The sequence below is a fragment of the Protopterus annectens genome, chromosome 14.part0 (assembly GCF_019279795.1).
Source record: "Protopterus annectens isolate FY-2018-M chromosome 14.part0, PAN1.0, whole genome shotgun sequence".
Lineage (NCBI taxonomy): Eukaryota > Metazoa > Chordata > Ceratodontiformes > Protopteridae > Protopterus > Protopterus annectens.
The window spans coordinates 438543718-438570075 of record NC_056748.1 but is presented as its reverse complement, the minus strand read 5'-3'; the positions used below and the strand labels follow the sequence as shown (position 1 = coordinate 438570075).

Here is a 26358-nt window from a genome sequence, read left to right as displayed (position 1 = left end):
ATTGATAATAAGGCACTAAGCATGCAATCAGTCGTGATGGACTTGGGCACCCAGGTTGATAGCAAATTGACTTTTGACAACCATATTGCCTCCATTGTACATAAAGCTTTCTACATGACCCACCTCATTAGTATGGGTATCATCCGGGGACAAGGTGGTCATAACATCCCTGTAGTCTTCTCTTATAAGACTGATTACTGAGTACAATGTCCCTTTCGGCATGTACCTAACAAAGCACATGCAGCAGCTGGAGAGACCGCTGAGGTTCCTCACCAGAGAATCCAGGGCCTCAAACATCTACCCTACACAAATGGGCTAAAAGCCCTGTCCCTCTACTTAATCTTCTACAAACTCCTCAGAGGTGACCTCTGTCTGGCATACAAAGAAATCTCAGACCCCACCCTGATGGGACAGTTGCATATCTGCAAGTCAAGATTCACTCAAGTAACCCACATGTGTGACCTCAACCTGCTCTGTGACATCAGTAGAACTTGTTGGAGGGACAGATTTGTGTCACAGAGACTTCCCATTTTGTGGAATTGATTCCCTCTCCACATAAAGCCAAGTACCTCATTAAACCTTTTTAAGCACAACCTGGATAACTAGAGGGGAACAGAAAATACACCCCTGAGATTCCACCCATGTCCCTGCTGGACAATGGTATAGGGTGCTGATTTCTTGGAACACGAGCTAAATTCTTGGCTAGGCTTGTAAGAGCCTCAGGGCCAATAGCCTAGTAACTTCCTATGATCCTATTCCTCTTTCCCTTTTCCCAGATATTCTGCTGAATAACTATTCTGAAATCCTTTTTTTATCAAATTCACATGTTTAGTTCTATCCAAATGTGTCTCCTTTAGCATAGCTATTTGCATTCTGCATTTCTTAATAGAGTTCACCATTCTTTCTTTTTTGTACATACCTGTGAGACCATTCAAGTTCAAATATAATATGGAAAGTCTTGCCATTATAATAAGTTATTATTCTCACCTGTTATGGATAATAGTTTTTTTAAATGCCTAGTTTCAGCTTTTGTGTTACATGCATATACATACACTAGTAGGACAAACCCTGAGTCATACAGAACTTTAAGTCTATTTTCATGTTGTACAAAAACAATGCAGAAGGATGATAAGTTATTGTCAGAATTGGACAGGTTGGGACTTGAAACCATATATCAGCATGCATATGTTAAAAATAGATCTATTACCACCCGTAACATGATGTTCTATAACAATATAAAATCAGCTATGAATGAAAAAGTGTGCTGTGATTTAATTTATATAGATTTAACTTCAACATTTGACAGGGTCATACAGAAAACACTGATCAATAAATTAGAACAACTTGCTATTGATGTACTCTTGATAAGATGGATAGCTGCATGGCTTACAAATAGGACATGGCAAGTATCATATGGACAGGTGAAATTCTTGGTTACAGCAGGATGTCCCACAGGGCTCTGTCCTAGGCCCTTACTTGTTTATATTGTATCTTCCAGACCTAACTTTTTCATCGGAGATGTTCTACAGTCTATATGTAGAGGACCTGAAATTGGGTAAACTGATAACATGTGTTACAGATAAGGAATGTCTGCAAAAGAACTTGACTAAATTGACCATTTGGGCACAGGAGAATAACATTCTGATAAATACATCAAAAATTAACCATATAGGATTTGTGAGACATAAATTGAAAGGTGAATATTTAATACAGCACACAGTGATTGAAGTTCCGCTGTGGCGACCCCTAACCGGGAAAAGCCGAAAGACACAACAACAACAGTGATTGAAACTGTAGATTCATTTAAGGACCTGGGCATATGGATAGATTCAGCTTTTAATTTTTCTAATCATATCAACCAATTGGTTAATTATAGTTATAGAACTATAAGTTGTATACAAAGATTTATAAAGTCTATTAAATGAGAAATGATGAAGTCATTGTTTGTTAGTTACATAGACCTAAGCTTGAGTATGGAATGACAGTATGAAAACCTTATCAGAAAACAAGCATGAGTAAACCGGAAGGAGTGCAGCAGAAATATACAAAAGGCATCCAAGCATTTGAAAATTTAAGTTATTATGAAAGACTAAAATATCTGAACTTGTACAGTGCCTCTTACAGATACTAAGAGGAGATCTTATTCAGGTACATAGGGCATTTAGAGACAACTACCTCTGGGAATGTTTGGGGTTATCAAAAAAGTAGTAGAGAATCTTTAGACAACCTATGTAGAAGATTCTGTAGGAATATGAAGTGTACTAACTCTTTCTTTGAGAGAGCAGCTGATGCATGGAATGGACTACCAAATTACATTAAAGCAAGTACTAATTTGGATATTTTTAAGAATAGCCTGGACACTTATTATGGGAACAAGTGTTTTGATATATTGGCAGACTAGAAGGGCATTAATGCCCATGCTTGAAATATTTGTATGTATGTATGTAATGTTTGGCAGGTTGATCTTTTATATAGTTGTTTCTTGTCATATCAATTTGAACCTATGTCACATCTTACAAGATTTTTTAGGTTCATAGGTTCATAGGTTCATACTAGGCTATCTGCCCGAGGGCATTTACAAGCCTAGCCCATAGTTTTGTGGCTTACGCCACCCTTTAGTATGGGGAACTATACCCATTATTTTGCTGTGCCTCTGTTGAGCAGTGACACTGAGGTAATCCCTGGGGTATATCTGCGATCTCCCATCCATTGGTCAAGATTTCTCTTGAACAAGGCCAGCGAGGTGCTCTGCCTCACATATACCGGGATTTTATTCCACAGCATAGGGAGTCTTTGGGTGATGAATCTATCCCTCCAGCACGTCCTATTAATAGCCGTGTCGAGGTTTAAGTCTCCCGCCCTTGTGGCTCTGATGGATCTAGATTTTTTGAGGTGAAGCATATTCATCAAATCTGGGTTTGACATGGCCTTGTATGTTAGGCAAAGGTCACCTCTGAGCAAGCTGGCGACTGAATAGAGCTGGAGTTCTTTCAGTCGGGCAGCATAGGACAGATGTTTGAGACCCTTTATCCTTTTGGTGAGGAACTTTTGTGGCCTCCCCAGCTGCTGCAAGTGTCGGGTCAGATACATTGCGAATGGGGCATTGTACTCAATCATTGGTCTGATGAGTGATGAGTATAGGGAAACTATGACCTCCCTTGATCTAGATGAGAATCCCTTCATGATAAGGTGGGCAATGTAGAAGGTCTTCCTAACTATTTTAGCTACATGGGTGTCGAATGACAGACTACTATCAACCTGGGTCCCCAGGTCCCTGATAACTTCTTCTGTACTCAGTGGATTGCCACCTATTTGGTAGCTAGGGGTAACCTTGTTTTTCCCGAAGGGTATGACTATGCATTTTTTGGCATTTAACTTTAGGCCATGGCTCTGGCAGGAGTTATCCGCTTCTGTGAGAGCCTTCTGAAGGATATCTGTGTCAGATGTGTTTTCTACTATGGCGCCCAGTTTGCAGTCATCTGCAAACTTTGTCAGCCATAACCCTCCTGTGTTTGCTTGTACTTCGGAAAAGTAGATGCCAAACAAGAGTGGGCCCAGGACTGAGCCCTGTGGTACACCACTTGTGACAGGCTTTGAGTCTGACATGGCGCCAGCAACTCTGACCCTGTGGGTTCTGTCACTCAGCCAGTTTGCAACCCATCTTGTGATGTATGGGTTAACATTTAAGCTAATAAAATGAAGAAGGTAGACCAAACACCACGAATGTTATAGATGCTTTAATTCATTTAAAATCCAGGAAAGTGGGATATACTTCTCAGAGGTGCACGCCAAATCTAGTGGGCTATGGCTGACCATGTTTGCAGATGACTGCAAGCTGGGTACTGTCATCAATTCCCCTAGTGATGTGGACATCCTCCAAGTGGGTCTTACCCAAACAAATGACTGGTGCCAGAAACATGGCCTCAAACTGAATGCCAAAAAATGCATCATTATCCCTTTTGGGGAGAATAATGTCCCCACAGATTATCACATTGATAATAAGGCACTAAGCATGCAATCAGTCGTGATGGACTTGGGCACCCAGGTTGATAGCAAATTGACTTTTGACAACCATATTGCCTCCATTGTACATAAAGCTTTCTACATGACCCACCTCATTAGTAAGGGTATCATCCGGGGACAAGGTGGTCATAACATCTCTGTAGTCTTCTCTTATAAGACTGATTACTGAGTACAATGTCCCTTTCGGCATGTACCTAACAAAGCACATGCAGCAGCTGGAGAGACCGCTGAGGTTCCTCACCCGTAGAATCCAGGGCCTCAAACATCTACCCTACACAAATGGGCTAAAAGCCCTGTCCCTCTACTTAATCTTCTACAAACTCCTCAGAGGTGACCTCTGTCTGGCATACAAAGAAATCTCAGACCCCACCCTGATGGGACAGTTGCATATCTGCAAGTCAAGATTCACTCAAGTAACCCACATGTGTGACCTCAACCTGCTCTGTGACATCAGTAGAACTTGTTGGAGGGACAGATTTGTGTCACAGAGACTTCCCATTTTGTGGAATTGATTCCCTCTCCACATAAAGCCAAGTACCTCATTAAACCTTTTTAAGCACAACCTGGATAACTAGAGGGGAACAGAAAATACACCCCTGGGATTCCACCCATGTCCCTGCTGGACAATGGTATAGGGTGCTGATTTCTTGGAGCACGAGCTAAATTCTTGGCTAGGCTTGTAAGAGCCTCAGGGCCAATAGCCTAGTAACTTCCTATGATCCTATTCCTCTTTCCCTTTTCCCAGATATTCTGCTGAATAACTATTCTGAAATCCTTTTTTTATCAAATTCACATGTTTAGTTCTATCCAAATGTGTCTCCTTTAGCATAGCTATTTGCATTCTGCATTTCTTAATAGAGTTCACCATTCTTTCTTTTTTGTACATACCTGTGAGACCATTCAAGTTCAAATATAATATGGAAAGTCTTGCCATTATAATAAGTTATTATTCTCACCTGTTATGGATAATAGTTTTTTTAAATGCCTAGTTTCAGCTTTTGTGTTACATGCATATACATACACTAGTAGGACAAACCCTGAGTCATACAGAACTTTAAGTCTATTTTCATGTTGTACAAAATCAATGCAGAAGGATGATAAGTTATTGTCAGAATTGGACAGGTTGGGACTTGAAACCATATATCAGCATGCATATGTTAAAAATAGATCTATTACCACCCGTAACATGATGTTCTATAACAATATAAAATCAGCTATGAATGAAAAAGTGTGCTGTGATTTAATTTATATAGATTTAACTTCAACATTTGACAGGGTCATACAGAAAACACTGATCAATAAATTAGAACAACTTGCTATTGATGTACTCTTGATAAGATGGATAGCTGCATGGCTTACAAATAGGACATGGCAAGTATCATATGGACAGGTGAAATTCTTGGTTACAGCAGGATGTCCCACAGGGCTCTGTCCTAGGCCCTTACTTGTTTATATTGTATCTTCCAGACCTAACTTTTTCATCGGAGATGTTCTACAGTCTATATGTAGAGGACCTGAAATTGGGTAAACTGATAACGTGTTACAGATAAGGAATGTCTGCAAAAGAACTTGACTAAATTGACCATTTGGGCACAGGAGAATAACATTCTGATAAATACATCAAAAATTAACCATATAGGATTTGTGAGACATAAATTGAAAGGTGAATATTTAATACAGCACACAGTGATTGAAGTTCCGCTGTGGCGACCCCTAACCGGGAAAAGCCGAAAGACACAACAACAACAGTGATTGAAACTGTAGATTCATTTAAGGACCTGGGCATATGGATAGATTCAGCTTTTAATTTTTCTAATCATATCAACCAATTGGTTAATTATAGTTATAGAACTATAAGTTGTATACAAAGATTTATAAAGTCTATTAAATGAGAAATGATGAAGTCATTGTTTGTTAGTTACATAGACCTAAGCTTGAGTATGGAATGACAGTATGAAAACCTTATCAGAAAACAAGCATGAGTAAACCGGAAGGAGTGCAGCAGAAATATACAAAAGGCATCCAAGCATTTGAAAATTTAAGTTATTATGAAAGACTAAAATATCTGAACTTGTACAGTGCCTCTTACAGATACTAAGAGGAGATCTTATTCAGGTACATAGGGCATTTAGAGACAACTACCTCTGGGAATGTTTGGGGTTATCAAAAAAGTAGTAGAGAATCTTTAGACAACCTATGTAGAAGATTCTGTAGGAATATGAAGTGTACTAACTCTTTCTTTGAGAGAGCAGCTGATGCATGGAATGGACTACCAAATTACATTAAAGCAAGTACTAATTTGGATATTTTTAAGAATAGCCTGGACACTTATTATGGGAACAAGTGTTTTGATATATTGGCAGACTAGAAGGGCATTAATGCCCATGCTTGAAATATTTGTATGTATGTATGTAATGTTTGGCAGGTTGATCTTTTATATAGTTGTTTCTTGTCATATCAATTTGAACCTATGTCACATCTTACAAGATTTTTTAGGTTCATAGGTTCATAGGTTCATACTAGGCTATCTGCCCGAGGGCATTTACAAGCCTAGCCCATAGTTTTGTGGCTTACGCCACCCCTTTAGTATGGGGAACTATACCCATTATTTTGCTGTGCCTCTGTTGAGCAGTGACACTGAGGTAATCCCTGGGGTATATCTGCGATCTCCCATCCATTGGTCAAGATTTCTCTTGAACAAGGCCAGCGAGGTGCTCTGCCTCACATATACCGGGATTTTATTCCACAGCATAGGAGTCTTTGGGTGATGAATCTATCCCTCCAGCACGTCCTATTAATAGCCGTGTCGAGGTTTAAGTCTCCGCCCTTGTGGCTCTGATGGATCTAGATTTTTGCGGTGAGGCATATCCATCAAATCTGGGTTTCAGATCGCCTTGTATCCTAGGCCAACGTCACCTCTGAGCAAGCGGTGCGACTGTATAGGGCTGGAGTTCTTTCAGTCAGGCAGCATAGGACAGATGTTTGAGACCCTTTATCCTTTTGGTGAGGAACTTTTGTGGCCTCTCCAGCTGCTGCAAGTGTCGGGTCAGATACATTGCGAATGGGGCATTGTACTCAATCATTGGTCTGATGAGTGATGAGTATAGGGAGACTATGACCTCCCTTGATCTAGATGAGAATCCCTTCATGATAAGGTGGGCAATGTAGAAGGTCTTCCTAACTATTTTAGCTACATGGGTGTCGAATGACAGACTACTATCAACCTGGGTCCCCAGGTCCCTGATAACTTCTTCTGTACTCAGTGGATTGCCACCTATTTGGTAGCTAGGGGTAACCTTGTTTTTCCCGAAGGGTATGACTATGCATTTTTTGGCATTTAACTTTAGGCCATGGCTCTGGCACCAGTTATCCGTTTCTGTGAGAGCCTTCTGAAGGATATCTGTGTCAGATGTGTTTTCTACTATGGCCCAGTTTGCAGTCATCTGCAAACTTTGTCAGCCATAACCCTCCTGTGTTTGCTTGTACTGGAAAAGTAGATGCCAAACAAGAGTGGGCCCAGGACTGAGCCCTGTGGTACACCACTTGTGACAGGCTTTGAGTCTGACATGGCGCCAGCAACTCTGACCCTGTGGGTTCTGTCACTCAGCCAGTTTGCAACCCATCTTGTGATGTATGGGTTAACATTTAAGCTGATGAGTTTTTCAATGATACCCGAGTGGGGTATTGTATCAAAGGCCTTCGCCAGATCGAGGTAGGCTGTATGGACTGCCTTTCCCTCATCAATGGCTTTGGTGACTGTTTCGAAAAAGTCAACCAAGTTTAGAAGGCATGATCTGCCTTTGACAAAGCTAAAAGTACAGTTTTGTACCTACCATAAATGTAGATGTTCGAGGATCCCCATTGCTGCAGTCCTTACTATTGGGTATAGTCCGCCGTCCAGTCGGCCCGAATACCAGAGTATAAGGCTGACGTCGGTCAGGGCGCATTAGACTGACGTCAGTACGTCAGGGTACTAATGCGCATGACCGACGTCATATCCTCAGTCTTTTCTTGCCCCAGATGTCAGAAGACCCTAAAAAGACAAGGCCCAAAATACCTGCACCAAAAATATGTACAATATATACAAGAATATATACAAAAATATAAGCATGTAACCTCACCTACACAACCACCCCTAAACACAGAGGGGAAGGAGGGAGGGTAAATTGGACTGCAGCAATGGGGATCCTCGAACATCTACATTTATGGTAGGTACAAAACTGTACTATGTTCTTCGTTCCCCATTGCTGCAGTCCTTACTATTGGGTAGAATCCCAAAGCAGAGGTAAGGGAGGCTGGCAAATCATAAAGAAGCAGGAGCTGACAACATGCCTTGCAAAACAGCTGTGGCAAAACCAGCCCTAGACTTAGAGTAGATAGGAAGGTGATAATGCTTAGAGAAAGTATGCACTGAACTCCAAGTAGCTGCTTCCAAAATATCCTTAGTTGCCACCCCTTAGAAATGCTGTTGAAGTGGCAGTAGCCCTAGTGGAATGAGGCCTAATCCCAGCTGGAATCTCCTTGCCATGATGGGAATAACAAAATGCAATGCAAAAGCCAATCCACCTAGAAATAGTTTGTTTTGACACAGGCTTGCCCTGTGAACTCAAAGCAAAAGAAACAAACAACTGCTGAGACTGCCTGAAATCCTTAGTCCTGCTTAAATAATAACGCAATTGCCTGTGTACATCTAAAGTGTGCAAAATCTTTTCCCCTTTATTTTGGGGTCTGCATAAAAAGCAGGCAAATGAATAGTTTGGTTTAAAGCCACACTAGAAACCACCTTAGGCATAAAGGAAGGATTAGTACGTAATGATACCCTATCCTTATGGAAAATCAAAAGGGCTCTACTGCCATAAGGGCCTGCAACTCAGACACCCTTCTTGCAGAAGTAATAGCCAACAGAAAAGCAGTCTTCCATGACAAGTATTTCAATTCAGCAGTAGCCGAGGCTCAAAAGGTTGTAGAGTAAGTTTTTCCAACACAAAATTGAGATCCCAAGCAGGAGTAGGAGCTCTACGTGGGGGTCTTATATTCTTTGCCCCTCTAAGAAACTGCTTGAACAAAGGATGCGAAAACAATGGTGGGTCACAATCATAGTGAGCTGAAATTGCTGCAGCATGAATCTTAATGGAAGAGAAGGACAAACCTTTGTCCAATAACTCAGTAAGATATTGAAGAGCCACACTCAAATTAGGCTCAGAAACCTGCAAATTCTTTGCTGTACTCCAAAATAAAAATCTCTTCCATTTTTCTGCGTACACTTTCCTTGTACTAGGTCTTCTAGCTTCCATAATCACATTTAAAACTTGTTGAGGAAGTTGAGACCTGCTGTGTTTCAACACAGAATATGCCAGGCTGTTAGATGAAGAGAGTGAAGCTTGACATTGAGCAGATGACCATCCTTCTGAGATAACAGATGAGGAATCAGAGGTAAAGGCCATGGAGGCTTCCTTACCAGACTCCGTAGTAGTGGGTACCAGTGTTGCCGAGGCCAATCTGGAGCTATCAAAATCATCCTTGGCCTGTCTTGTCTGACCTTTAATAGTACCTTTGGAAGAAGAGGCAGAGGAGGAAAGGCATACACATGAAGGTTTTTCCAACTGAAAGACAGAGCATCCACTTTCCAAGCTGTGTGATGAAACCCCTTTGTGCAATACTGTGGCAGCTGGTGGTTTAGTGGAGAAGCGAACAGATCTATGTCTGGAGTTCCCCATGACACTGTCAATTTTGAAATACATGAAGATCCAGTTTCCACTGTGGGGATCCATGATTTGTCTGCTTAACACATCTGCTAAGGAGTTCTGTGCTCGGCAGAAACCTTGCCTGAAGAGTTAGTTGCAAGCTTAGCGCAGTCTCCCATAAAATCATTGCTTGCCTGCATAGAGGATAAGAATGTGTTCCCCTTGCTTGTTGATGTACCACATGACAGTTGTGTTGTCTGTTAGAATCAACACCTGCCCTGGAAGAAGTAACTCCTTGAAAGCCATTAATGCAAACTGGACTGCTAACATCTCCTTCATGTTGATATGTAGATGCTGTAGTCTGGCAGGCCACTTGTCTTGTATCCACTTTCCATTTAGATGAGCTCCCCAAGCAATGTCCGAGGCATCTGTCGTTAAAATCTGACTCGCCTCTGGCCGGGTCACAGAGAGTCCCTTGTTTAGGTGACATTCCTGAGCCCACCACAAAAATTCTTTTTGAAGGCAAGGTATTATTTGAATGACAGTGTCCAAATCCTGGCAGTGCTGTGTCCATACATTTTTGAGATACCATTGTAGCTTCCTCATATGCAGTTTGGCATTGGGAAGCACCAGAATACAAGATGCCATGAACCCTAATGCTTGAAGGACTGTCCTTGCAGTCAGCACGGACTGATGAGATAGTTGACGGAAGTAAAGAGATAGACTCTTTTGTTTGTCCGGGGTTAAAAAGGCCATCTGGGCTGCTGTATTCAGTCTCACACCCAGAAAGCACATGTCTTGAGAGGGTACTAGACTGGACTTTATTTCATTCACAGAATACCCTAGGCATCTTAGCACTGCTATAACATATTCCAGATGCTGTAGAAGGTCTTCCTTTTCTTGAGCCAGAATCAGGCAGTCGTCCAAGTAAGGATAGATTTGAATTCCTTGAAGCCTGAAGTAAGCTATCACTGGAGCCAGAACCTTTGTGAATACTCTGGGCGCAGTAGATAAGCCAAAGGGCAATGCAGAGAACTGATAATGAGAATTTCCAGCTCGAAACCGCAGATACTTCCTGCAACTTAGCCTTATAGGCACATGAAGGTAAGCTTCCTTGAGATCTAAAGTTACCATCCAGTGATCTTTGCCCAGCAGAGGTAAAAGCTGTTGTAACGTCAACATCTTGAACTTGGGAATGTCCAGAAAAGTGTTGAGGAGAGATAAATCCAAAATTGGTCTCCACGTGTTCCCCTTCTTTGGTACTAGGAACAGGCGAGAATAAAATCCTAGGCCCCTTTCTGATACAGAGACTGGCTGAATGGCCCCCATCTGGAGTAACTGAGAAACTTGCTTGTGAGCCTCTTTTCTTTGTGGAAGAGGAACGTCTGGCATGCCTTTGAAAGGGGGCATTGTATGGAAATAAAATCTGTAACCGTGGTGAATGATATCCAACACCCATTTGTCTTGAGTAATTAAATCCCAATTTTCTTTGAAAAGAGACAGTCTTCCTCCCAAAGGAGCTGCCAGACGAGAATCTACTGGCAGCTGAAAAGACAGGTCATTGGGTCTGTTTACGAAAGGACTGACCCCTGCCCTCACCAGAAGTCTGAGCAGGTGAACTCCCTGTTCTAGGCCTAAAAGAACCTTGAGCCCTGCCCCTACCACGTCTAGACCTACCCCTAGACTGGGAATCATAAGCAGGATATGTCCACCCCTTAGCAGGCCAATTTCTACTAAACTTCGGTGGCTGCACCTGCAAAAATCTTTAACAGTTTGCATAGACTTAGCTTTGTCCTCCATTTTCTTTAAAACTGCTTCCACAGGCGATCCAAACAACACATCAGACTGTAAAGGAGCATCCAAAATCCTTGTCTTAACATGCTCAGCTAAATTCTGATCCCTCAACCAGGCATGCCTGCGAAGAACAGAACTAGTAGCAGCCACCCTCGAGGAGGCCTGTACAGCATCAAAACCACATTGCAAAGAATGCTTACCCACTTGTTCAGACACATGAACCAAATCCAGCAACTCTTTACACTCAATACCTTCCGCCAAAGCATCCACCTTAGATTTTAATTGTGAAAGGAGATAATTCTGATATTTTAGCATGTGAAACTGACAATTCAACGCTCTCATGGCTAGAGTGGAAGAAGTATACACTTTCTTTCCCCACCTATCCAAAGCCCTTGCCTCTTTATCAGTGGGAACAGGATTTTTAACCACAGAAGCCTTAACACCTTTAGGCCCTTGAGAAATAGTTTCTGGGTCCGCCCTAGGACTCTTAAACAAATACTTATGAGCTTCGGGCACCCTATAATACCTATCAGGCTTAACAGGAGCAGGAGGCAAAGAGTCAGGGTTCAGGGAAGCCTCTGCAAAAACATCTTCCACCACATTCAACACAGGAGGAATAGCTAAGGGCCTATGCTGGGGTAGAAACAAGAATTCCCTAAGCCTTTTCCTGGAATCAGAGTAATCCTGGCCTTCCCATTTAAAGTGCTCCCTCATGGAATGCAGAGTCTCTGAAAATGAGAAATCCTCAGGAGGAGAAGCTGTAGGAGTGGAATCATCCACATCAGAATCAGAATAAGTAGGATACTCCTGCAAGTCTTCCGCAGAAGACTCTGAAGCCTCTGAACACTGTTCAAAACTATCAAACTCCGGTTCCACCCTAGGCCTCTTATCAGGAGGGGGCATAGAACCTCTAATCATAGTAATCAAATCTTCTGCCATTTTAAGCATATGTTTCTTAGGTACAGAACCCGAAATGCTAGAAGAAGCCCCCACTGAAGCTGAACTTGGCCTACCTCTCAAAGAAGTTTTGGCAACAGAAGGAGAGGCTCTAACTACCTTGGGAAGAGAGGGAAGAACAGTTACCTGAGAAGCCCCTCAGCCTGGCCTACCTCCTGAGAAGGCACATCCTGTAACAGTAAAGTTTCTGCCTGAGACTCCATGGAAACTCCTGGCAAAACCTCTGGCTCCACTGAGCCTTCTAAAGAACCGACGTCCCGCACTGCCGGTTCATCAACCCTAGGCTTCGCTGTTTTGTCCTTGCGCTTCTTGGGCGAAGCGCCGGAGCATCCGACGGCATTTTATAATTGCAACGCTTCCCAAACACTAACCTGGCACAGTCTAACCTCCTCTTAATAGTGCGTTTGTTAAACCTAGCACAAGAGCGGCAACCAACAACGTCGTGCTCAGGCCCTAAACAAGGTATACACAAGGTATGGTAATCCCTATGAGGTATCTGTTTCCCACAAGAAATACAGTTATTCACTTTTTCTGACATCCGGTTAAATACTGAGGCAAGAAAAAACCAAAATGTTCCCCAACGGGGTACTTAGCCAACTCTGTTTCGGTCTGAAACTCCGGTTTCGGAAATATTTCAGAACGCCAACCTGCACTCGCAAAACTGCTTCTGCATCGGACCATGCGGCAAAAAAGACTGAGGATATGACGTCGGTCATGCGCATTAGTACCCTGACGTACTGACGTCAGTCTAATGCGCCCTGACCGACGTCAGCCTTATACTCTGGTATTCGGGCCGACTGGACGGCGGACTATACCCAATAGTAAGGACTGCAGCAATGGGGAACGAAGAACATCTGGGATGGATCCAAAGTCTGCAAATTCCCTATGTCTTTATTTATGAGGTCCATTATGATCCTCTCCATGGCTTTGCAGATAAGGCTTGTCAAGCTAATGGGCCGGTAATTTCCAGGGTCGGTGGAAGCACCGCCTTTGTGAAGTGGGACCACAGTTGCAGTGCACCACTCCCTGGGTACGTATCCAGAGGTAAGACTATGATTAAACAGCTGTCCTAGCTGTGGGTTTAATTCCTCGTTGAGTTCGTGGAGCACACAGCCGGGGACACCATCAGGTCCCATGGATGCTGTGTTTTTTGCTTTGGAGAGAGCAGTTCTCACTTGGGCGTTGGAGATGTTTGGGGGCTGCAATCGTTTGGTATAGATATCTCTCCTTTTGGGGGGCAGGGGGAGAAGTTTGCACGGAACCTGTCAGCCAGTATGTTGGCAATGTCTGTAGGATTAGTAATCTTCACATCATTTTGAACTAGTTCTGAGCATATCTGGGAGTTTCCTCCCAGGTTTCTAACATAGCTAAAGAAGGCCTTATGATTGTCTTTTGAGTCTTTAGCTATTTTTCTCTCAAAATTTGCTTTGGATGATTTTATGAGAGCTCTTAGTTTTTTACTTATAGTGATCAAGGGTGTCTTACCTTTTAAGGATTTTGCTCTATCTTGTAGTAGCTTCCTCCTTTTGTTGTAGAGTTTGTTTATGGCTGGGGTCCACCAGAGTGGACGCTTGCCTTGGTACAAAGAGTCTTTGTTTTGCTTGGGATTGCCTTATCCATGCAGTCCTGCAGGTGCTGGTAGAAGGCATTTGTAAGTGATTCAGCGGCTTGAGTACTGTTTTCCGTCGGCTCGGGGGCCTTAAAGGAGACCACACTAGTCTTTAGAAGTGTGAAGTCGGCTTTCGAGAAGTTCTTTACTGTGGTCTTTTTTATTTCAGGTGGGGGTGGGATGAGGACCTCCAGCGAGATTAGTTTGTGATCTGATCTCACCAGTGAGGGGTATACTTCCGGTTTTGTTTTAATTAAAACCCTCAAACACACACACACACACAGACACACACACACACACACACACACAAAAACATCCCCATAACCTATTAACCTAACACAAACACACAAAACTAAGTACATCCTCCTAATAACACTCACAGGCTTTAATTGACCTATAATTAAGGTAACCCATGCTAAAATGCATGGTACAGCCTGTGCTTCTACTTATACTAAGTGGTGTCTGTTTTTTGTCTTATCTTTATTCCTTTCCCAGATGTAGAAAACAATGTGAATACTTTCAGAAAACATTATTTTTTCCATTGAAAGTAAGATGTATTCTGTTTTTTTATGTCCTCTTATCAGCTTGACTCCATAGAAACATGCTATGTAAAAGAAGGTTGCATACCTGGTTTTTGTTTCAAGATCAATAATCTGTGCTTTTAAGTCAGCTTCAATAGGTGAAAAAAAGTCTATTAAAAGTTCCATATATTGAGAACTAAATTGTAAATTTAATTCTTGCCATTTACGTAGCAGGACTGGATATGTATCACCATAAGTGGGCATATTCAGAATTCTTAAGCCTCGTGGAATAATTTTGGCTTCCAACGAAGCTTGAAGATGTAACCTCTGCCATTGCAGTCTCTTGTATTTATACATCATATTTTCTAGATTCTTATATTGCTGAAAAAATTCTGGTAAACGTTGTTGATTAGAAAAAGTTTCATCCATACCAGCTTGTATAACAGTATTCAACAATGGATCTTGAAACAAAAATCACTGACAATTTTTCTTGTGATATTACATTCAACAAAATGAGTCAGCTACAGGATAATATAGTTGCTTATGAGAAGAAACTACAGTCTATTAAGTTATCTAAACTTATCTTAATAGAGATAAAACCAACTTTGCAAGAAACAATGTATTTTCTTGGCCGAAAGAAGTTAAAACTACATCTATTCAAAGTAATGGTCCCTTTAATGCAAATACTGCATCGCAGGGAAACACGACTGGCTCCTCTGGTCCTGTTTCCGGTTCTATGAATGATCGGGGAGTTATGGCGCCCGTATCTACAAATGCTACAGAAGTGGAACCAGGTTTGCAAATTCCTGTTACTGCTACATCGGAAGTTCCTACTACTACAGACGATCGGGGAGTTGTGGCGCCCGTATCTATGAATGCTATGCAAGCAGAACCAGGTATGCAACCTTCTTTTACTGCTTTTAGCAGTTTGGAGACTTCCTTTACCACTGACAAGTTTATTAATGATGTGCGTCCCACTTACGCATCAGCAGTAATGCCTTCAACTTCAAATGTATCTGTAGTTAATAATACTCAAGGGCAAGAACTAAACAAGGAAACAAGTGTTTTTTTAGACAAGACAAAGAAGGTGGACTACTCTTTGAGAACAGCCCTGCCGTACAGAGCTCAGTCGAAGAGCTTTACACACAACGGCAAGACATTCAAGAGCCAGCACATGGATGTGATAGCTCATCAATCCAAAAAGAGATGCATGTAGTCTCAGACTTAGTTATAAATATTTCTTCTTTTGTGTTAAATAGTGAACAGCTTAGTGTTCTTAATAAAGGTTTATCCTTTATTCCTGCAAGGAAGGCCGACCCAGCAGAAATGTTGAAGGACTTAAGACTACTTGGCAGAAGTCTTTCCCTGAAGTGTTTGTTTCCTACAGATACTACTGCAGGTAATAAAGGACATACTATATACAGAAAACCTAGTACCTTTGTTCCAGCTTTACCAACAGGTATTCAACGATTCATAGATGTATGTGAAATAGCTTTTAGAGAATTAAACAACTTAACTGATACTAGTATGTCATTTTATAACTTGACAGTAGATGAACACAGAGCCCTGCAAGAATTACAAAATATACATTAAATAGTTATTAAGCAGGCAGATAAAGGAGGTGGTATAGTGTTAATGGACAAGGATTTATATGTCACACAAATGGAGAAACTTTTACTTGATACGCATACATATCAATGCATTTCCAAGCCTACTGTTAACGCTATTATAGATAAAGTTTCTTTTTTAATTTTTGATTTACTAATCACGAATTTAATAGATGATTCACTTTTTAAGTATTTTAATGTGTATAAACCACTTGTTCCCAGGGTATATGGCCTACCAAAAATACACAAAAATTTGTTATCTCCACCCATGCATCCTATTGTTTCAGGCACTGAGTGGTGTACTGAACCTCTCTCTATTTACGTAGAGGGATCTTTACATGGTTTGTTGGCAAACTGCCATACAATATTGAAGGATACAAAGATGTTTTTACAAAGGCTTTATGATAGAATGGAAAGTGTTGATGTTAATGAGAATTTTGTCCTTGTCACATTAGACATTGAATCCTTATTCACTAGTATACCTAACACCTGGGGTGTTGACAGCGTTAGGGATTTTCTTTATGTGAATAAGTGTTTCACCAACACTAAGATACAGTTGATTTGTAGTCTCTTAGAGATTATCCTAGAGAACAACATTGTTATGTTCCAGGAGCAATTCTTTTTGCAGAAAGTTGGCGTGGCTATGGGCACTGCATGTGCAAATAGCTACGCCAGCTTGGCTTTGGTCAGCTGGGAAGAGCAAAATGTGTTGTCAAACAATAATCCATTCTTTGGACAAATACTTTGGTACGTCCGCTTTGTGAATGATGTGTTTATGCTGTGGAGAGGCTCTGGTATTGATTTGGCACAGTTTGTGGAATATTTGCATTCAACTACTGATTTTGTAAGGTTCACTTACCATAGTTCCAACACTGACATCAGTTTCCTTGATGTGCAGATTAGTAAATCTGTTTTAAATAGTCTTTGCAGTAATATTTATTTTTAACCCACTAGAAAAAATACTCTTTTGTACAAATCTAGTATGCACCCTAGACACGTTCCTAGGAACGTGCTCAAGGGTCAGGTTTTTAGAACACTGCGACTGCATAGTAGAGATGAAGATGCAGTAGTTGCCCTATCTAATTTAAAAACAGAATTTTTACATAGGGGATACTCGCTTGCAGACATTGAACAGACTATCTCTAATGCCTGGAAACTGAGAAGCACTAGATGTAAACCTTATTTTAATGCTGGTGATGCTGTTGACAATACAAGATATACCAAAAAAACTAGTAATGATTTTAGAGTGGTGTTTCAGTTTTCCAGTAACATCAATCAATACTTAGATGTAGTCAAAAAGCATTGGTATTTGCTACAAGAAGTGCCTGGACTGGTACACAAGGTCGGACATTCTCCTATTTTTAGTTTTAGAAATAATAAATCCCTTAAACAATATCTATGTCATGGTGAATTATCTAGAACTATTATTAGATCCAATCGGCATGGTACTTTTCCATGCAGGAATTGCAGTGCTTGTCAATTTATATATAGCAAAAATAAATATGTACATCCTACTAGGAAATTTTCTTTGTACACTAATCAATACACTGATTGCAGATCTACAGATGTGGTCTATTATTGTTTTTGTGTACAATGTCCTGCTTTTTATGTAGGAAAAACAAATAGAATGCTTAAAGATCATATTCTAGACAACCTAAGAGATATTAGTAATAATAACCCATCAAATGCTCTAGCCAATCATGTTATGTCCAATGGCCGTTCTCATTCCTTTAAGTTCTTTGTTCTACAACATATTCATAGAAACCCCAGAGGTGGTGACATTGAGAATATCACAGAGGGACATGAACAGAAGTGGATTTTGAAACTTAATGCTGAAAAGTATCCTGGTTTGAATGCTACTACTTCCTTGGTCCTTTTTTAAAGGCTAGACATCTCAAGCATTAAGATTAGCTAAGTTCTTTCAAAATTAGTCTAATTTATTTAACTATTAGTTTCCAAGTATTCTATTTAACTTTTTCCTGCCTAGTATTTTTCCATGTTTTATTATGATTTTATAAGTTTTTTAAGTGCTTTCTCATGTATAGTATTTGATTCCTTCTTGTACAATGTTTTTAAGCAATGCTTTTTTTTAGTTTGAGCATGAGGCTTAATTGTTTTTCACTGCTACTTAATCATTTTGTGATTTTTATTGATTAATTGGCATTTTAGAATCTCTATTTAAACCTGTGCATTTTTTACTGTGGTGTCTGATGAAGCAACTTCGGTTGTGAAAGCGCTTACCACTTTGTACTTTGCTGTGATTAAACGTTTGCTGTGTGTTATCTTGGTGCATTTTTTACTTTTTACCTTTTAGTATATGTAAATTCAAGGAAGTCTGTCATGGCAGTTATGTTTGTGACAAAACTTTGTATAAGATCTACCCCACCTTTCCATATAAGGCTCATATCGTCTTGGTATCTAGTATACCAAAGGACGTGTTCTTGAAACATGCTGTTGTTAAAGAGGTAGTTTTGTTCCCAGTATGCCATGACACTGTTGGCGAAACTTCCTCCACAGGGTGACCTATTGCTACCCCAGTGTTTTGTAAGAAGATCTCCTTATTAAACATAATGTAGTTATTAGAGAGCACCAAATCAAGCAATGCCTCGACCAGGTAAACTTTGTTGTCATCAGCCTTTTTATAAAGCATGAATTCCCTTGTCCAAGCTATCCCTAAGATCTGTGGGATAACAGTATATAAATCCTTGGACTTTTTTGAATAATGCGAAAAATTAAAATCCATGTTCCTGAGAAGAGGCTACCCAAATAGATTGGTGGCTGACATTACTATGGAGGTTAAAATAAAGAGGGAGTCAGGGCATTTTAGGCCACTACTTTCAAGAAGGATTTATAATGATAGGGTTGAAGCTCTTGACCAGAGTAACACACACACAGAAGAACTACTAGGACAAAACTATGAACTTTTTCTTTGGACTCTCAGTCCATTACGGAAATTGTTATTAAGAATTGGGCTATCATTCTTGATGATCAAATGACTTCCAAAATTTTGGGTATTAGACCCGGGTTCACATATAGGAGAGGCTCAAATCTCAAAAACATGTTAGAAAGGAGTAGCTGTAAAGATAGTAGAAGTATGCAACGTGAACCATTAGGAATGAGGAAATGTGGAGCATGCCCACAATGTAGATTCATCAAAGTGGGTATTGACATTAAGATTCGGGATAGAACATATAAACCTATTGGTAGACACAATTGTGACTCCAAAGGAGTAGTCTATGCAGCATGTTGTGAGCTATGTCCCTCTTTTTATATAGGGAAAACCGAGTGAAGGTTGAAACAAAGAATATATGAACATAATTACAGTATAGGTAGGGCTGATATGAATAACGTCCTTGCTAGACACATAAAAGAGAATCCCACACACGTTTACTTTTATAGTATTACAACCAATTCGTTTAGATCCAAGAGGGTGACCCTTTCAGCTACTTCTAGAAGAGCAAGAATTATTATGGCAGATTAGGACTTCTGCATATACCTTTCCTGGGCTTAACGAATATGTCTCGATTAGTAGCATATTAAAATTAAAGTCCTTACACAGGTGATGTTGTGAGGCTTGAATATGCTTTAGCAACAAGTATAACAGTGTTGCAACTGTTTTGCACAACTATTTTTTGAATAACAAAATACGTTTTGTGACAATATCAGTAATGTGTGTAGTCTTCACATGTCTTTATATGTCTTTATATACTATGGTATATGTTTTTTTTGTATATGGTTTTTGCTTATACAGTTTTTAGTATATATATTTTTAGGATACATTTTTATGGTTAACATTATTACAAATGTACCATGTGCATTTTTAATTCACTTCCCACTAAAGCAGTTGAATAAGTATGGATACACCTGAGTTAAGTTGTTTAGTTAATATAGTATTTAATTACTTTTAAGAGGGTATCTTTTAGAATTTGTAATAACTGTCCATGTATTTTGAGCAATAATGTCTTTGCAATATATAGGGTTTGAGTTGGCAGCAAGTAAAAAGGTCTTTTATATTGTTGTTTAGCTGAAACAATGTATAATGAATGAGCATACTGACTGAATAATTGGACAATCATTAGTTAATTTTATATGTATATATAAAGGTGTGCTTTTATGTCTAGATTTTCTCTGAAGAAGTTGGGACATAGTGCCCTTCGAAAGCGCTAACATCATAAAAAGTTTTTATTTTAATGCTGGGTGTGACAAGTGACTAGTGGAGAGCTCCCCAACTTTTCTGTAAGCTTGCGTATTATTTCATTTTTATTCTAACATCTGTACATGATCCATGGTTAGGGATTCCAATTTTTCTCATAAGTGCATTTAACAAATGAAACATTTTTTTTATTAAATTAAACCTTCTTGAACAAACATGTTCCTTCACTACTGTGTACATCCTGACACAATCCTATTATAATTCCTAATCCTCTTTTTGTTTTACTCATTTAAAGTATGTCTAGCCTTGTAGAGCTCAGAGCAGGTAGCAGCTGGATTTCTCTAAAGTCTAGTTAAGTTCCCCTATATATATTCTCTGGTCCCATTTTTCCCATTTGTAGATCAATAATCTACCTCCATTTTATTTTGCCCGATTCAACTCCATTTCTTTGACCTCCTCCATTAATTTCTTTACTTTATGCATTCTTGGGTCATCCTTATTTTTACATATCTAGTGATTCCCTTTTTGCTACTATAATTAATAAGGCTATGAATGCTTTAATATTCTTTGGGAAAGTTTCATTTTTCCAACTTAAAAGTTTTGGTTCCTTTGTGAGGTTTAAGTGTCCCCCAGTATTTGATATATCAGATTTTGAAGAGTTTGCATAAATTTTCACAACCTTTCACATACCCAGAAGATGTGCTCTCAAGTTCCTCTCACCTTCTTCTCACACTCTAACATGTCTGCCACATGTGGGAACATATGAGTCAACCTATCTGATGTTTGGAAAAATCTATGGAGACACTTTGTAGTGAATATCCTAAATCTCCTGAATTTTGTTAAGTATCTAGGGTTTTTACAAAGCTCTTACCATTCATTTCCCAAAATATAACTTTGTATCTTGTGGCTCCAATACTGCCTTAAGTTTTTTTTTTTTTTTGATGAATATGCTTTCATTTATAATCTTATTTGAGAAGCCTACTTACAAGTTTAAATATTGATGGGGCATCCAAACTTTATTAAATAGTACAAAATAGCTGGGATGTCTAGAGTCCCTCTCCTCTCATATATTTGCCCTTGACAGATTGCAGACAGAACCACATATGCCAAATAATTTTTATTATGTAGATTAAACTCTTCTTTAAATCCAGTCCATTAATAGCTGCTCCCAAAATCTTGGTTCTGGGTTTCTACTTTTCCTTAATTCTGTTTTGTGTTTGATCATTGAGAGTCAATTCCCCTGTTGGCAGAATAATTGTCTCCTACTGTCTAACCTTACCTTAAGAAGCTGATTGACTCTCTAGGCCACATAGCCCCATTGATACTTATTCCTACTATCAGTACTCATAATCTACCATACTTCCAATCCTCTTGTCTATTTCCAGGTTTTTCTGGTGCAACATCATAAGCTTCCATTTTGCTTAATAAGCACCATCCAGAGCTAAATAAATCATCTTTAGATGTGTGGCTTTGAAATACTCCTCTAAATCTGGCATTCCCAGACCTTCCTTTTTAATTGGCATTGGATTTTCTCCCATATAACTCTCTGTCTCTCTCTCTCTCTCTCTCTCATATTTCCTTATAAATTTCATTTCTGTTTTAAGTTTTGCCTAAATAGCCTTGGGCTATATGGGCTATAACAATATGCTTGCTATACATAAAGCACTAATGCAATTACAAACACTTTTATGGCTTGTAGTTTGCTGTCTAGGCCCATAAATATAAAACATCATTGTCTTAGAAACATTAAACTCCATTTCCTTAGTTTATTGATAATTTTATCAATTACTTCCTTCCACATCATTTTGGTTGCAAATTTTATGTTGACTCCCAGATATGTCCCCAGATACCTTAGATGTATGGAAAGTTCCGTACCTGTTCATATGTTGGTGCCTAATGTCTGCATCTATTCATACATTGGTGCACAATTCCCGACTACTGCTTTTGTTTTATGTTCATTTGTTGTATTCTCTGTCAGATCACTGTATTCTATGAGTTTTACCAACTAAGATTTCCAGGTCTTTATCTGGATTCCTAGGGTACAGTATGACATCCCTTGTAAATAGGCCATTTTTTTTCTGTTAAAATTCCTGTCATTCCTTTTTTTTTTTTTTTTTGAGCTTATCTCTCTAGCCAGCGGCTCCAAATATAAAGAAAATAAGAACAGGGACAGAGGGCACCTCTGTCTTGTCCTCACCTTCTACTTATTTTATCTGAAAGCTACTCATTGGTAAACCCTGAATATTAAGTTTGTCCACTTACTTGTCTTGGAAACCGAAATTACTTACCACTTCCTTCAGGATAGTCCGCCTCACTCTATCAAAAGTCTTTTCAGCATCTAATCCTACCATCTTAAGGTTTTATTTATTTTTTTGTAACTGCATCCTTTGTCTGTGCTTGACAAACCCACACTGGTTCAGTCCTACTACTTCCAGCAGCACCTTAGCCAGCCACCTAGTTAACACTGTCATGAATACTTTGTAATCATGATTCAAACTAGATAATGGCCTGTATGATTTTATGTCTATTCTATCTCTCCATTCCTTAGGAATCAGTACCTTTATTGCTCTGTCCAACAGCAGGGGGATGTCTCCCCCTTCTATAATATAGTTAAATAATCGTGACCAAACTTTCTGTACTTTTTTTTATCTTCTATACCTCCACTGGTACCCATCTATCCCTTGTGTTTTCCATTTTTTCAGAGTCCTGAGAGCTTCATTTATATCCTCTCCTGCACCCTGCCTATTACCTTTCTGCAATCTCCCACCATTAAGTTAGGCAGATCCAGCTACTAAGATATTTCCTCATGTCCCCACTCTTATTTCTACTGCTTTCTCAGCTTTACAGAGCAATGCATTACAGTCTTGTATCAGGTGAATTTTGTTCAGCTCTGATTCTAACTTCCCTGTCTATGGGTCTATAATTTTAACAACCATTCTGTCCACTTTTTCTTTATCAAAAAGTCTGCTTAATCCACTTAATCTATGTCAGCTCTTACCTGCCACAACTCTTCATCACAGTCTCCTACTTCTCTTTTATTTCGTATTGTAAATCCTTTATTATTATTATTATAGCATTCAGATATTTGATCCTACTTATTTCCCATGTGTCTTTTCCATTTCCTGCAATTAGGTAATTTATTTTTCCTTTACATCTGTCCTATACCTTTCCTACTGCTGTTTTACTCATGTCCAAGGTCTCTCTGTTATTCAGCAGTGTCACATTTAGTCACTGCTTCATTAAATGAGCCGGAAAGTGCCAGTATTTTTTCTTATTGCTAAAGTAAAGCATTTTTATTCCAAACTGGACCACTGCATGATCTGATACTGCAATTGGATAGGTTAGGACTCTATGTATTAATCCCAAATGTTTTGTTACATAACATCTATCCAGGCTTGCCAAGTTCCATGTTTTCCTGTATAATAACTATTCTCTGTGTTTGCTTCTTATAAACTCCCTAAGTCCTGAATTCCAAACAATTGCATCTACTTTCCCAGATATCTCTTTTCTCTCTGTATATTGCTTTACCTTCGGCCACCAGTTGCAACTAAGACATCTGTTATTACATTCCTGCCTCCTGCCACTACTGACATTCCTTTTTATGGGATATGACATCCCTGTTACCTGTTTTATTTTATTCACGCTGGCCTTATGGGGTAAGTACATTCATATCATTGTAATACCTAACCCTAAACATCTTCCTCTGATTAAAACAAATCTCTCATTTTTAGCTTTTTTCTCTTCCTCTATTTGTAGGTTAATAACCTTTTTAATAAGGATTGCAACTCCTTGTTTCCTTTAATTTTTTAACACTTTAGTACATCCTATTTAACAACTCTAATCACAATCGCATATTTCATTTTGTTCAGGTGAGTTTCTTGTAATAGGGCAATGTCTGTTTCCTTTTGCAGTGTACAGTAACACACTTTCTTTTTTCCCTATCTATCAGCTCATTCACACCCCAATACATTAAGTTTAATTACATATTTTGTGTGAAAAAGCCATCCCCATGTCCTTTATCTTCACTGCTGATTACTGTGTGCCCTACCTATATGTGAGCCTTTGTCTTCTAGTGGTTTCATCTTTCCATTGATTCAGTTTACTGTAATTTATGGTTTTAGGTTCTCTAAATGTAATTTTCTGACTTGACCCCTGCCCATCTCATTCATTTCTCTACAAAACAGTCTTATAACAATATAAAATACTGTACAGCTAATATGTTTGGCTGCTGAGCTGTGATGAGCTAAAGCTTTCAGTTTCACCTTAGAAAAATGCCTGCTTGTTCCAAGCTCCTGTAAGTTCAGGGAGCTTTGTACATTGCCTTATGTACTATTTGGGTTTACTGTACTAATACCTCCAAACTCATTTTGCCCATATTACCTATATTCATTTCCTATCCTCCCCCTAAACCCAGAACCCTACTAACCTCGCCTTTGAATGGCTATTACTGCTCTTCTATTTCAGTGGCTTCCCATCTCAATCTTCTGAATTCTCCTAAGGTTTTATTAAATGCTATTGCCTGTACAGATGCATTTTGCTAAGGCCCAATCATGCAGCCTCCCCTGCAACTCTTCAAGCTATCAGTTACTTATTCCACATGAGAACAGTGTTCTCCCTATTTTCCTCTGTTCCGTCTAAATTAAGAACTTTTCCTCTTTTCACTATTCTGTTTCCAGATCCCATCATTTTAACCAATGCTGAGACTGAGTTGGGCTCCCAGCACTCATAAGGACCTAATCAACCTGTAATACTTTCCTTTGGGCCTGTGGCTTTGGTGCTAGAGACTGTAACTGTGATATCCTTCCTTCATCTGTCTAGTGACCATGTTGATTCATACTGTGCTAACAGCTGATTATTGCATTTGCAATTGCAAAGAATGTGTACCCCTTCTAGAACTGTATCTTATTTATTTAAGCTGCTTTTATTTTCCTATTAAAGTTTTAATTTGGTGTAATTCCACTGTTGTTACCCTTATTTTTGCACTCTGTATAAGCTATTATAACTGGATTGTCTCCTTTTCATTGAGCACCAGTGGCCTGCCCACTTGTCAGCAACCAAGGGCTGCCTCTCAGACCTAAGTATCCACCAATCCAACATTAGCTCTCGTTCTGTTCCACCCTAGTTTCAAGACTCCTCCCTGCATTCTCCATTTTTATTTCTCCTACTCTTAAGCCCGTGTTATAGCAAAATTTCTATATTTTCACTGTAATCTTTCATTTGGCTGTTCCCTGGAACCATGGGAATCTCTTGTACCATTTTGTCCCTGAGTGGTTATGTACTGCAGGGCCTACAGTAGACCACCACTTTGCAAATACCAGGTCATATTATGTTCTATCTCCATTACCCTCATTGCTCATTCCCCTATGTGTACATCCCCTCTTATCTGGGGGTGGTATCTCTTGTCCAGCATAGGATTTTCCCCCATCTTTTGCCCCCTGATTTTGCCTGTCACTCCAGTGGTCTGTAACATTGTTGCTCAAACCCTTTACACCAACATGCAGAGGGATTATTGTGCAAACCTTTTGATTTGTCCCTTCCACTTCCCTCCAAAATTGTGACTATTATCTCTACCAGGTACTTACAGTTGTGTCCTTATACAGTCACAGATTTTTGTCCATTTTTTGACTATTCACATTTTACAATCTGCATGAAGCAACCCAGATTTTCCTCTGACACCATATCCAGCACAGGGAGGCATGTTACTGGACAGATCTTCCTAGTTGTGGATACAATAACAATTCTTCTCTTCATCTTTGACGACAGTCTCTTCCATGATGTCTTTTGCCATCTTACAATTCTTTTTTGTAAATTCTTTTACTTATTTACTTCTATCCTCCATCTTCTTTTGGAAGACTGGAAAAAGTTTCCACCGAAGTCTTTATTGGTAATTTGGGTGTTTTTTTACCTTTTTCTTGTGTGGTTACATCACTGCTTGGCCCAGGGGAGACTTCCCCATCTCTTTATCTCAGATCTTCAAGGAGCTTTCTGGGGTCAAGAAAGGTAGTGGCTC

The 26358-nt window shown here is 39.6% G+C and overlaps 1 protein-coding gene across 2 annotated transcripts in view; it reads right to left on the bottom strand.

Annotated features, from left to right (window-relative positions):
- JAKMIP1 (janus kinase and microtubule interacting protein 1) overlaps window positions 1–26358 on the bottom strand; it is a 2220219-nt gene that overhangs the window by 280402 nt on the left and 1913459 nt on the right. The window lies entirely within an intron of this gene.